Genomic DNA, 12,251 nt, shown 5'->3' with positions numbered 1-12,251 from the left:
GACACACACTCACTTACTCAACACACACACACTCAATACACACAGACACTCACTCACTTACTCACACACATTCACTCAATACACACAGACACACACTCACTTACTCACACACACTCACTCAATACACACAGACACACACTCACTTACTCAACACACACACTCACTCAATACACACAGACACACACTCACTTACTCAACACACACACTCACTCAATACACACAGACACACACTCACTTACTCAACACACACACACTCAATACACACAGACACACACTCACTTACTCACACACACTCACTCAATACACACAGACACACACTCACTTACTCAACACACACACTCACTCAATACACACAGACACACACTCACTTACTCAACACACACACTCACTCAATACACACAGACACACACTCACTTACTCAACACACACACACTCAATACACACAGACACACACTCACTTACTCAACACACACACTCACTCAATACACACAGACACACACTCACTTACTCAACACACACACACTCAATACACACAGACACACACTCACTTACTCACACACATTCACTCAATACACACAGACACACACTCACTTACTCAACACACACACTCAATACACACAGACACACACTCACTTACTCAACACACACACTCACTCAATACACACAGACACACACTCACTTACTCAACACACACACTCACTCAATACACACAGACACACACTCACTTACTCACACACAGACACACACTCACTTAATACACACAGACACACACTCACTTACTCAACACACACTCACTCAATACACACAGACACACACTCACTTACTCAACACACACTCACTCAATACACAGAGACACACACTCACTTACTCAACACACACACTCACTCAATACACACAGACACACACTCACTTACTCAACACACACTCACTCAATACACACAGACACACACTCACTTAATACACACAGACACACACTCACTTACTCAACACACACTCACTCAATACACACAGACACACACTCACTTAATACACACAGACACACACTCACTTACTCAACACACACTCACTCAATACACACAGACACACACTCACTTACTCAACACACACACTCACTCAATACACACAAGACACACTCACTTACTCAACACACACACTCAATACACACAGACACACACTCACTTACTCAACACACACACACTCACTCAAAGAAGTTCACAACACACTCACACACAATAATGCTTGCAGGCTAATTGTTAATAGTACTAGCATTGTTGTTCATTCGCCAGCTGTTCGCCCACCCTCCCTCCCGTCGGCGTTTCCCAGGGGAGCTCCAAAAAGTTCCCCCCCAAGGAGCTCCAGGCACGTGGAGCGGAACGTCGGACAACGTGCCGAGCAACCACCAACAACAACCACCACCGCAAGGCGGCAACAACCCGGGAGGGTCGGGGGGGAGGGGGGCAACGCACGCGGTGGAATTCAGCGACTCCTGAAGGCCACGTGGAGAAACTTTCTGTCAATGATTACAGATCAGGCCAGAGAGAGAGACTCGATGCTACGGTGGCTCACGACACGGACAGCCTGAGGGTAAAAGTGCAGCCCCTGCAATTGCCCGTGCGCGGGGGACCTGCGGTGCCAAACGGGCGGCGCAGGACTTGGGTCGAAACCACGGTGGGGTCCGGTGGCCCCCCAAGTGTCCAACCAGCAGTGGATGATAAAAGACAAAGCTGTCCTTCCTTCTTCTTGGTTCTTTCGGTAAAGTCACGTAGAAGGGAAATAATAAAATAATAAAAATAAAACATCATAAAATAATTCTCATGATGTTTTCGGCCACAACGCAAGCAGCCGTCCTCAGATGAAGAACAGGTCTGTCGGAAAGACAGCGTCTGACAGACGGGTCTTCACCTGAGGACGGCTGCTTGCGCTGTGGCCAAAACGTCGTGAGAATTATATGTTATTATGTTTATTTTTTATTATTTTATTATTTACCTTCTACGTGACTTTACCGAAAGAACCAAGAAGATGAATCCCTGCAGTCACGAAAGCTTTAAATCGAAGCTGTCCTTCCTTACCGCCTCCTACCCGGCCCCCCCCCCCAAACAATCTTCCCTCCCCACGGCCCCCCCACCCCAACACACGCCAATAGTGGCCGCGTCTTCCCCAATGATGCAAGTCCACCAGTGGCAGGGGGGACGAGATTCCCACAGCCTCATGCCACGCACGCACGCACCCACACACACACGAGCACCCACACACACGCACGCACACACAGACACACACACCCACCTACACGCACGCGCACACGCCCCACACACATGCACGCACCCACACACACGCACACACGCACCCACATGCACCCACACGCACCAACACGCACGCATGCATGCACACACACACACGTGCACCCACACACACGCACGCACACACACACGCACCCACACACACACACACACGCACGCGCACACACACACACACGCACGCGCACACACACACACACGCACGCGCACACACACACACACGCACGCGCACACACACACACACGCATGCGCACACACACACACACGCATGCGCACACACACACACACGCACGCGCAACACACACACACACGCACGCGCACACACAAACCCCCACAAACCCACACACACACGCACGCGCGTGTGAACGCACATGCTTCGCGTTAAAAGATCGCGGCTCAAAATCCCGTCCCCGCTCGGTCAGAGCGTTCCCACGAAGCGGAAGAGAAGCGGCGCTCGCATCCGAGCCAGAGAGATTCCAGCAACACGGGGATTGGTGCCTTCTGACCCCCCCCCCACCACCCACATTCTTTAATAGCCCCCCCCCCCCCACTATCCACAAGGGCGGGCACCCCACCCTTTTCCAAAACTCCCGGTCAACGTGGAAGAAAAGGCCAAGGACCGATCGGAGGCCCTTCTACGAGCAGTGGCCCGGAACCAGCAATTGCAGGACTGCACATTTACCCAACGCTCAGCGGTAGGGCAAGCGGCTCGCAATTCGAAGGCTGCAACTTCATATCCTGGTTGGTTGGTGGGAGGGGGGGGGGGTGACACAGCCCATCATTCTTCCGGCGTCAATAAACTTAGGACCACTTTGTGAGGAAGTCAACAAAACTCGCCCCCGCCAAAGGGATCGTGAAATTCTCCAGCACTGGTCCAGGGACGACTGTGGACGAGAGATGACGCCAACGCCTCTCGATTGGCAATCGAAGCGGGAAATCTTTTACGCAACAACTCGCCGGAGAGGGAAACTGCGAATCTCGCGCCGTTGTTTCGACTGCGGAGCCACCGGCAGAGGGGGACGAATCGAACCGGCGAAATCTTCTTGGTTCTTTCGGTAAAGTCACGTAGAAGGGAAGTAATGAAATAATAAAAATAAAACATAATACAAATAATTCTCACGACGTTTCGGCCACAACGCAAGCAGCCGTCCTCAGGTGAAGACCAGGTCTGTCGGGGAGACAGCATCAACAGCCTCGTCATTAAGACGCTGTCTCCCCGACAGACCTGGTCTTCACCTGAGGACGGCTGCTTGCGTTGTGGCCGAAATGTCGTGAGAATTATTTTTATTATGTTCAATTTTTATTATTTTATTTCTTCCCTTCTACGTGACTTTACCGAAAGAACCAAGAAGATGAATCCCTGCAGTCACGAAAGCTTTAAATCGAAATATTTGGTGTTTGCGCGTTTCTCTGTCTCTCTCCCCGTGGCCGTGTAGATTTTTCTCCCGGGTCCTCCGGTTTTCCCCTGCGCATTTAGAATCAACGTCGCGCGGTTTACAGAGTATGTGGCTGCTGGAAATGTCCACTGGACGATGGCAAGCCACTCCGTCGAGGCGATCAATTGTGGCCAGGTAGCTTCTGGAAAAAAATAGCCACAGAACAGATCAATGGGATTTTCTTGGTAAAGTAAAAAAAAAATTGATTTTCTAAAAAAACTTCAGTTTTGGTTTACACGAAATTTGTTTAGCTTTGCTGCTTGTAAAAAAATGTTACCGTGGGACATTTTGAGAACGGACGGGCTAACACGAAACACGTGTTCGGCTTAGCTGGGGGAGAAATTTGTGTGTTTTTTTCTGATTTTAATAACTTCGGCTTGTGGGTGCCCCTCAGCCCCCCCCCCCCCCTTCGGGCTCTTTCCGGCCGCGAAGGAAAACCTGCGTGGAACCTCCCTCCCTCCTTCCCTCGGCCCTCCTTCCCTCGTCCCTCCCTCAATAAAAATATTCCCCCCCCCGACCCAAAAACCGCTCCGGCGGAGGGTGAGTGTGAATCTATCTGCGATGGCTCGTTTAGCGAGAGGGGCACATCGTGGAGAAGATGTGAAGATGTGTAGAAGATGTGTAGAAGATGTGTAGAAGATGTGTAGAAGATGTGTAGAAGATGTGTAGAAGATGTGTAGAAGTGGAGATGTGAAGATGTGTAGAAGATGTGTAGAAGATGTGTAGAAGATGTGTAGAAGATGTGTAGAAGATGTTGAGATGTGGGGACCCCCCACCCACCCCCACTGCCCCCCCCCCCAGCAGCAACGACGGCTTTTGCGGGGAGCCGTCGAACAAAGACGGCGGTCACCGCATCGTCGCGCGGCGCGTTCAGATGCGTTTCTGCGGCCGTCTGGAACGTTCCTTCTCTTCCGATATCAGGAAGCCACTTGGAGCTACGATGCACTTTTAAATCACCACCATCGTCTCGATGGACAAACTCATTTCTTTTAGAACGCCTTTTTGCGTTTAGTTTGTCGTCCTTAACCCGCGCACCTCCGATTAGCGAGGTTGGCTACGTACGGCGCGAAAGAAACTCAACGTACGTACGCACGCATCCCTCGTATCTCGAGAGGGCATCGCGGAGCAGATGTGGCTCCTTCGTTACAAAGCGAGCGAGCGGGCGGGCGGCTGTGGTGGGAAGCCGAGAAGGCAAGAAGGGGGGGGGGGGGGGGGGACGCTGGTTCACTCATTTTTTACTTTCCCATAATTTATTAAACGGACGGACGGCCGCCTGGCCGATCCGTCACCCCGGTTGGCCCTCCGCTTGCCGCCTTGCGCGAGGGCTCGCAAAGCAGCAGGTTGTGTTTTTAGTTTTTCCAAAAAAAGACGCATTCGGCCATAACGCTGTGTGGCCTTCAAATAGCAAGTGACGATAAAATTAGGGCGATCGCCTGTGTTGCTTTCGAAACGTCGTGATATACGATTTTTGCTAATTTTATTTTTCGACCTACGTGACTTTACCGAAAGGACCAAAGAGTACGGATTCCTGCAGCCACGAAAGCTTCAAATCAAGAATAATAAAATGATGCATCGGCCGATATTTTTGCATTCAAGGAACACGTTACCGACAAACTCGCGGAGTTCTTTTGCTATTTTTGCTTGAGCACCCCCGCTGGCAAGGCCGGAGACTGTCGAGGGGCGGCACAGTGATTAGCGCACAGTGGTACGAGCCCCCCCCCCCACCCTACTGGGATAATCTGTGAAAAGATACACTACACTTTACACTCCACGACACTATACACTACACTACTATACACTACATTATACACTACACGACACTATACACTACACTACACAACACTATACACTACACTGTTACAGCATCACATTGGTTCCCTGTCGTTGCCCCCCCTCGGTGTGGAACTTTGTATCCCTTGGCACATCCGCAGTCCAAATAAACATTGCGAGTTTCACTCCCAGACGCACGGAGCGACACCACCTGAACCCGTTCATTCGCTCGGCCTCCCTCCGCCCTTCGCCAAACCCCGCACCGACCGGCGTGGCGGTGAAGTATGGTTACACTACACCGCCCCCCTCCCCCATGACCGACAAGGCCTTCATCCAGCAGCGGACTGACAGAGCGCCGTAACTCGACGCTATGCCGTTGCAGCTGCACAGCGGATACCGGCCCACGGGCGAGTTGAGGAGTGAACGGGCGAGTGGACGGTCGCACGAATGTTTAAGCGAATGGACGGACGAGCGAGCGAGCGAATGGACGAGTGGCTGCAGAGAGGTACGGCTGCTGGCTCCATCGGCGAAAAAAAAAACCCACCGATGTTTTGTTTCTGTTGTCACGGTGGGATGGGGGGGGGGCACGTGTGGTTTTTACGGGAATTTGGGAAGCCTCCGCTTATGCGGGTTGACCTGCTGGGGTGGAGTTTTTATTTTAAAACCGAATCAAATTTTTTTTAATCTTCTCGTTACTCTCATTTCCCCTTGCAGAGAGGCCCCAGGGTGAAGACTCGTCTGCGTTGTTCGACCATAATTCACCGTGCCGGTCAATGTGGGTCAGGTAAAGTGAGCAGTTGTGGAGAGGATGGTGGGGGGTAGAGACAGGGCCGGTTCTGATATCTCTCGCCACCGATGCGAGCCGTGGATGGGAATCGAACTCGGGTCGCCGGGTTCACGGCGCGTGGTGTGTAACACGCACTTCAACATCGCTCCCCACTGCTAAAGGTCCCCTGCGTAGCCCCATAAAGTGCTGGGGGCAAGTGCTGTTCTAGTGAGCACCTATTGCCACACAGACACCCCCCCCCCCATGCAACCTTTAACAGGCTACCGAGGCAAGTGCTGTTAGAGAGCACGTGTCAAGGCCAAAGATAAAGACCCCCCGTATAGCCTTAACAGACTGTTGGGCCAAGTGCTGATAGAGAAGCATCTATGAAGGCTGGCACGGCATGCAAGGGGGTGGAGGGTGGCCAGCACCGCACGCGGTCACCTTTGTCTTCCCAGTGCTGATGTTCAGACTGCACCAGGTACTCATTCAAGGCCGAGTCGACCTAGGGGAGACCCAGGACTGGTTCAGGCAACCGTCACCTGGTGTTGGTCCATGAGTGGGAATCGATCGCGGGTCACCGGGTTCGTAGCGCTAACCGCCGCTACACCACCGCTCCACACACAACAACAACCGCCATTCGCCACTAAGTGGCGGTGATGTCACCACGACGATTGTGCCAGGCCAGGTGCACGTTGAGGCCACGTGAAGTGTCCAACGCCCGCTGGCAGGAGGTCACGGAACTAGACCCAGGAGGTGCCACGGATCGACCAACTGAGATGACCGGCCGATGCACCACCTGTACCCCCCTACTGTGCCAACTTGCTGTGCTTTAGCCGCACGCCGATGCGCACGCACACACACACACATACGTAGAGACACACACACACACGTAGAGAGAGACACACACACACACGCACCGACACATTTCGGTGCAGGGTTTTTTATCACCTACGGGAGATAAGAGAGGGCGGCCCTAATAAAGCCACGGCGGCGAGTGAACTTCTGTTCCCTGTTTATTGCACGACTGCGCCAGCGTTCGTTCGCTTGACAGGCCTGGGAACTGCTGAGATTAAAGCCTTGAGAATGGCGCGTGGGAGGGAGAGGCACGTGGGGGGGGGGGGGGGGCAGGCGAGAGCAATAACGCCGCTCGATTCGCGGGTCACCACACACACCTTCATACCTCGAAACTCGTAAGCGTCCGCGCGCCATCCCTCCACACACCCGGTGGTTCGTCGTCAATTTTCAGAGGAGGCGGTTGGCCGCTCTCGCCGATGAAACATCATCAGAGGAGGGCGGCTCGCCGTTCCGTTCGAAAGCGCTGTTGGGTTTGACACGTTGACGGTGATAATGACGATGATGGGGGGGGCTGGGGCCCCCCATTAATAATGATGATGGTGAGCAGAATATTCTTAGGTTATTTCGGTAAAGTCACGTAGGTGAAAAATTAAAATTTATAAAAGTAAAATAAAAATCTAATTAAAATCACGACGTTTCGGATTTTTATTTTATTTTACTTTTATTAATTTAAATTTTTTACCTTCACCGAAAAAACCTAAGAATATGAATCCTTGCAGTCACGAAAGCTTCAAATCTAGAATGGCGAGGACAGTTGCAACGCGCCACACTTTGCGGGCAAGTCAACAACTCGGGAGAGATGCGCAGCCCAAGCGAGGGACTGCTTGTAAAGGCCCCGACTCAAACGCAGCGATTTGAGGAGGCCTTTCTTAGGCCCTTTCTTCAATGTTGGAGTGCAGTCGATGTTGCAGATGTGCCAAGGGCTATAGAGTTCCACACCGAGGGGAGACAACGACAGGGAACCAATGTGACGCTGTAACAGTGTATTGTACAGTGTAGTTTATAGTGTATAGTGTAGTGCATAGTGTCGTGTAGTGTATAATGTAGTGTATAGTAGTGTAGTGTATAGTGTCGTGTAGTGTATATTGTGGTGTATAGTGTCGTGTAGTGTATAGTAGTGTAGAGTAGTGTACAGAAGTGTATAGTGTAGTGGATAGTGGTGTTTAGTGTGGTGTATAATGGTGTAGTGTAGTGTATAATGTATCGTCGTGTATAGCGTAGTGGATAGTTGTGTAGTTTAGTGTAGTGTATGGTAGCGTAGAGTAGCGTGTGCGAGTAGTGTGCGGCGATGGCACAGCCGTCGATCGAGGGTCGAATTCGAACCGCGTCGTGTGATCGGCATCGCGCTCGCTGAAGGTGTTGATGCCTTCAGGGAAGTCGTGCGCTGTTTACGCAACTGCGCACAATTATGTGAGTCACTTATAGCCGCTTTGCCGCTACTTAATGCCAATTATGGACTCGGACTATTGTCCTATCATCTCATAGAGTCCCTGATACGTAATAATATGCTGCACAGTGGCAGTGGGGGGGGGTCGCAAAATGCCGAGTTATTACTAATAAACCCCGAAGATCCGATCGAAATAAGGGATTTCGATCGGATCATTGGGAGAGAGAATGCGATGAGAGATAAAGTGACGAGATTGGAAGCGTATTTCATTTCAGTTTTAAGTCGTCCCATATCATTATCCGCAAAGTTTGAAATTCACGAGCATCTCCCGAGCGTATCCGCCGCAGCGAGTAACGAGGGGATACCCTCGCAATCGGGGGGGGGGGGGGGGGGGGGGGGTGTGTCATTAATCCATTCACACACTAGCCTGTGTAGACACTTGGTGGCATGACATTGGTAGGCTCAGGCATTATTCAGTTTTATTGAAGTTCACTGCAGAGCAACCCAACCAGAGGGAGCTGCTTTACCACATGACCGGTCAATCGCGGCACAGAAGCTGCGCTAAGAAAACAGCGTTTTGGCAAGCGCGCAGCCACACGGCGGGGTCCGTGCGTGCGATCGTTATTAAACTAATTATCGGTTGGCAGATTTAGGGCCGCCGCGGTAGGCTAGGAGATGTTAACTAAGCAGCCGCACCATCCCGCACCCGGACCAACCCCGGGTGTCTGGGTAACAAGTCGTTGGCGAAACCATCGACTCTCGCTCCCCCCGAGAGCGCCGGCCGTCACCGACGCAGAGCCCCGGATTGGCAGCGGCGGTGCCGGTCCCATCGGCGATGCCGGCGACATCTCCGTGCCATCCGGCCGACAAGGAGCTTCCGCAGGATTTCAAAACAAAGGCGGTGGAGAGGAGACAAAAATAAAAAATGGGGGGGGGGGGGGGGCGGCTTGCTGGCAAAGTTGAATTGGCGCGAATTTCGGTGCACACGACCGGTCAATCAAACTCCTCCGCCCGATATTCACCCACCCACCCATCCCCCCCCATACCACCCCCACTCCCCGCCCCCCTGCCGCCACCACCGCCCCCCGCACCGCCTTCTCAAAATAATCGACTTAAAATTCTGGAAATAACCGCGGGGCCCTTTCAACGCTCGCGGCTTCGGCACGCCGAGCCCACGGCGGCGGTGGAAGGTAGGGGGGGGGGGGGAGATGCCGCGATCGAAAAGCACGGCAAACCGAACTAACGAGAAGCGCCCATGGACCTCCATGGTAAACTGGACTCCCATGGTAAACTGAACTCCCATGGTAAACTGGACTCCCATGGTAAAATGGACCTCCATGGTAAAATGGACTCCCATGGTAAAATGGACCTCCATGGTAAAATGGACTCCCTCCATGGTAAACTGGACTCCCATGGTAAACTGGACTCCCATGGTAAACTGGACTCCCACAGGGAACTGGACTCCCTCCATGGTAAAATGGACTCCCTCCATGGTAAACTGGACTCCCTCCATGGTAAACTGGACTCCCATGGTAAACTGGACTTCCATGGTAAACTGGACTCCCATGGTAAACTGGACTTCCATGGTAAACTGGACTCCCATGGTAAACTGGACTTCCATGCTAAACTCGACTTTCACGGTTCAATGGACCCCCCCCCCCCCTCTCTTGCCGTGCTTGCCCGTCGTACCCAGGCAGGACGGTGACCTGCCCACGCGGCGGCGGCGGCAACAGAGACACAGGTGGCCCACTACCATCCCCACCACCCCCCACTACCCTCACCACCCCCCACTACCACCCCCACCACCCCCCACTACCCTCACCACCCCCACCACCCTCACCACCCCCACCACCATCACCACCCCCACCACCCCCACAACCACCCCCACCATCATCATCATCACCCCCACCATCATCATCACCCCCACCATCATCATCACCCCCACCACCATCACCACCCCCACCACCCCACCACCACCCATTTAAAAAGCACAGCCCAGAGTGTAAAAAAAATGTCCCAACGTTTGGCTGGAGAGAGAGAAAACGTTAAGAAAGATTCCATGGACCCTTCACAATTTGTCTTTAATCCTGAGAGCGCCCCCCAAACCCCCCCCCTGCCCCCACCTTGAGCTACTCTGGGGGGGGGTGGGGGTGCTATGTTTTTGCTTATTTGAGGACAGCCCTGGGCAGTATCAAAGTGCTTCCCCACCCCACCCACCCACTCACCCACCTCCGCTATAAAGAAAGCAGGAAAGGAGGCAGGGAGAGGTTGCCCGCACTTCTCCGCTCCGCAGATAAACATGCACGGTGGGGGATGGGGTGGTGGTGGTGGAGAACGTAAGGCCGACGAACCGAGCCTACGCAGCCCATGGGACGGAGCATAATCTGACACCACCCCTAGGGTCACATGACCAAATGTGCCGTGGAACCCCTGCAGGCTCTCTAACTGCCCATGGATCGTGATGACGACGATGATGACGGGGGTGACCTTAGGTCACGGGATGTGTCTCGTCCGCTGGGAGCGAAGTGTGTGCGGGGAAAGCGTGTATCGGCATCGTTGGCATCGTCGTCATCGTCGGCTTCATTATTATCGTTTTGGTTAAAACCGCTCCACCGCGGTTATGAATCAGGCCGGCGCGCGGGCCGTCAAAACCACGAACGTTTGGCGACGACGAAACTCACCTGTGCGCACCGGCCCCCTTTAAAAGGAGGGGGCAAGGTGGGGGGCAAAGTGGGGCCGACCGGCGCTGCCCCCCCCCCCACCAAAAAGCTGCTCACAATGGGAGACTCACAATGGCTCCGGGGGTCTTAAAGGGGACACACAATGGCTGGTGGTGATGGCCGGGGTGTGCCGAAATGCCGAACATCGCACCCGCGAAACCATCCGCAGCCGCTTGGGAAATCCGACACGGCACGAACCCACAAGGACTTCACGTGCGCTTGGCAGCCGTGTGGGCCGCTTGCCCCCGTCGGGATGCAGCGCCACGCGAAACGGGAACAGAGACTCGTCCTAGATTTGAAGCTTTTGTGACTGCAAGGATTCATACTTAGTTCTTTCGGTAAAGTCACCATGTAGGTAAAAAATGAAATATAGAGAATCGTCCCTGGGAATGGGCTGCGTGCGCCACGTGGCTTAGTTTGGTTTACCCGTGCGTTGTTACGCGCGTGCCCGTGCGTGCGTGCGTGCGTGCGTGCGTGTGTGTGTGTGCGGGCCTTCATCGGGTTGAAGGCCTGCACCGGGCCCGCGTCTCCTGTTCGCCCGTAAGAGTTTGTCTGACCGTACTTCGCCACGCCGGTCCGTGCGGGTTGGGGGAGGTGCGGTTTTGGACGTCACTCGCCAGGGCCTGGGAATCCAACTCGGGTGGCCGGGTTCGGAGCGCAATGGCGCGCCAACCCACTGTGCCCCACCGCACGACTTGTTGACCTTTCTGATTAGAAAGGTCAAAGAGGCAAAGCAGCCCTTGCAATTCCTGACCCACGCCACTTCCGGTGGAAGGGTCGCCACTCTCTCTCAAGAGAGAGTCTCTCTACAGGGTATTTGGCCTACTCTTTCACGCTGTCCAACTACCATTATACCGTGAACATGAAAGCACGGATGACGCCTTTGGGGACAGCCGTCGTTTATGAAACAGGTGCTAGTTTTTTTTTCTTTCTGTGGAAGCGAACGACGGTCCACGTTTTTCAAGTTGGACGAACGACACCGCAAATTACCCAAACCGGGGACACACACACACACACAGC

At 53.4% G+C, this 12,251-nt stretch overlaps 1 protein-coding gene across 1 annotated transcript in view; it reads right to left on the bottom strand.

Moving 5' to 3' along the window:
- LOC133360144 (neurogenic locus notch homolog protein 1-like) overlaps positions 1–12,251 on the bottom strand; it is a 125,647-nt gene that overhangs the window by 89,900 nt on the left and 23,496 nt on the right. The window lies entirely within an intron of this gene.

The sequence above is a fragment of the Lethenteron reissneri genome, chromosome 67 (assembly GCF_015708825.2).
Source record: "Lethenteron reissneri isolate LAM-NWPU_2019-01 chromosome 67, ASM1570882v1, whole genome shotgun sequence".
Lineage (NCBI taxonomy): Eukaryota > Metazoa > Chordata > Hyperoartia > Petromyzontiformes > Petromyzontidae > Lethenteron > Lethenteron reissneri.
Note: the sequence above shows the minus strand (reverse complement) of the source record. Positions and strands in the feature narration are given on the sequence as shown.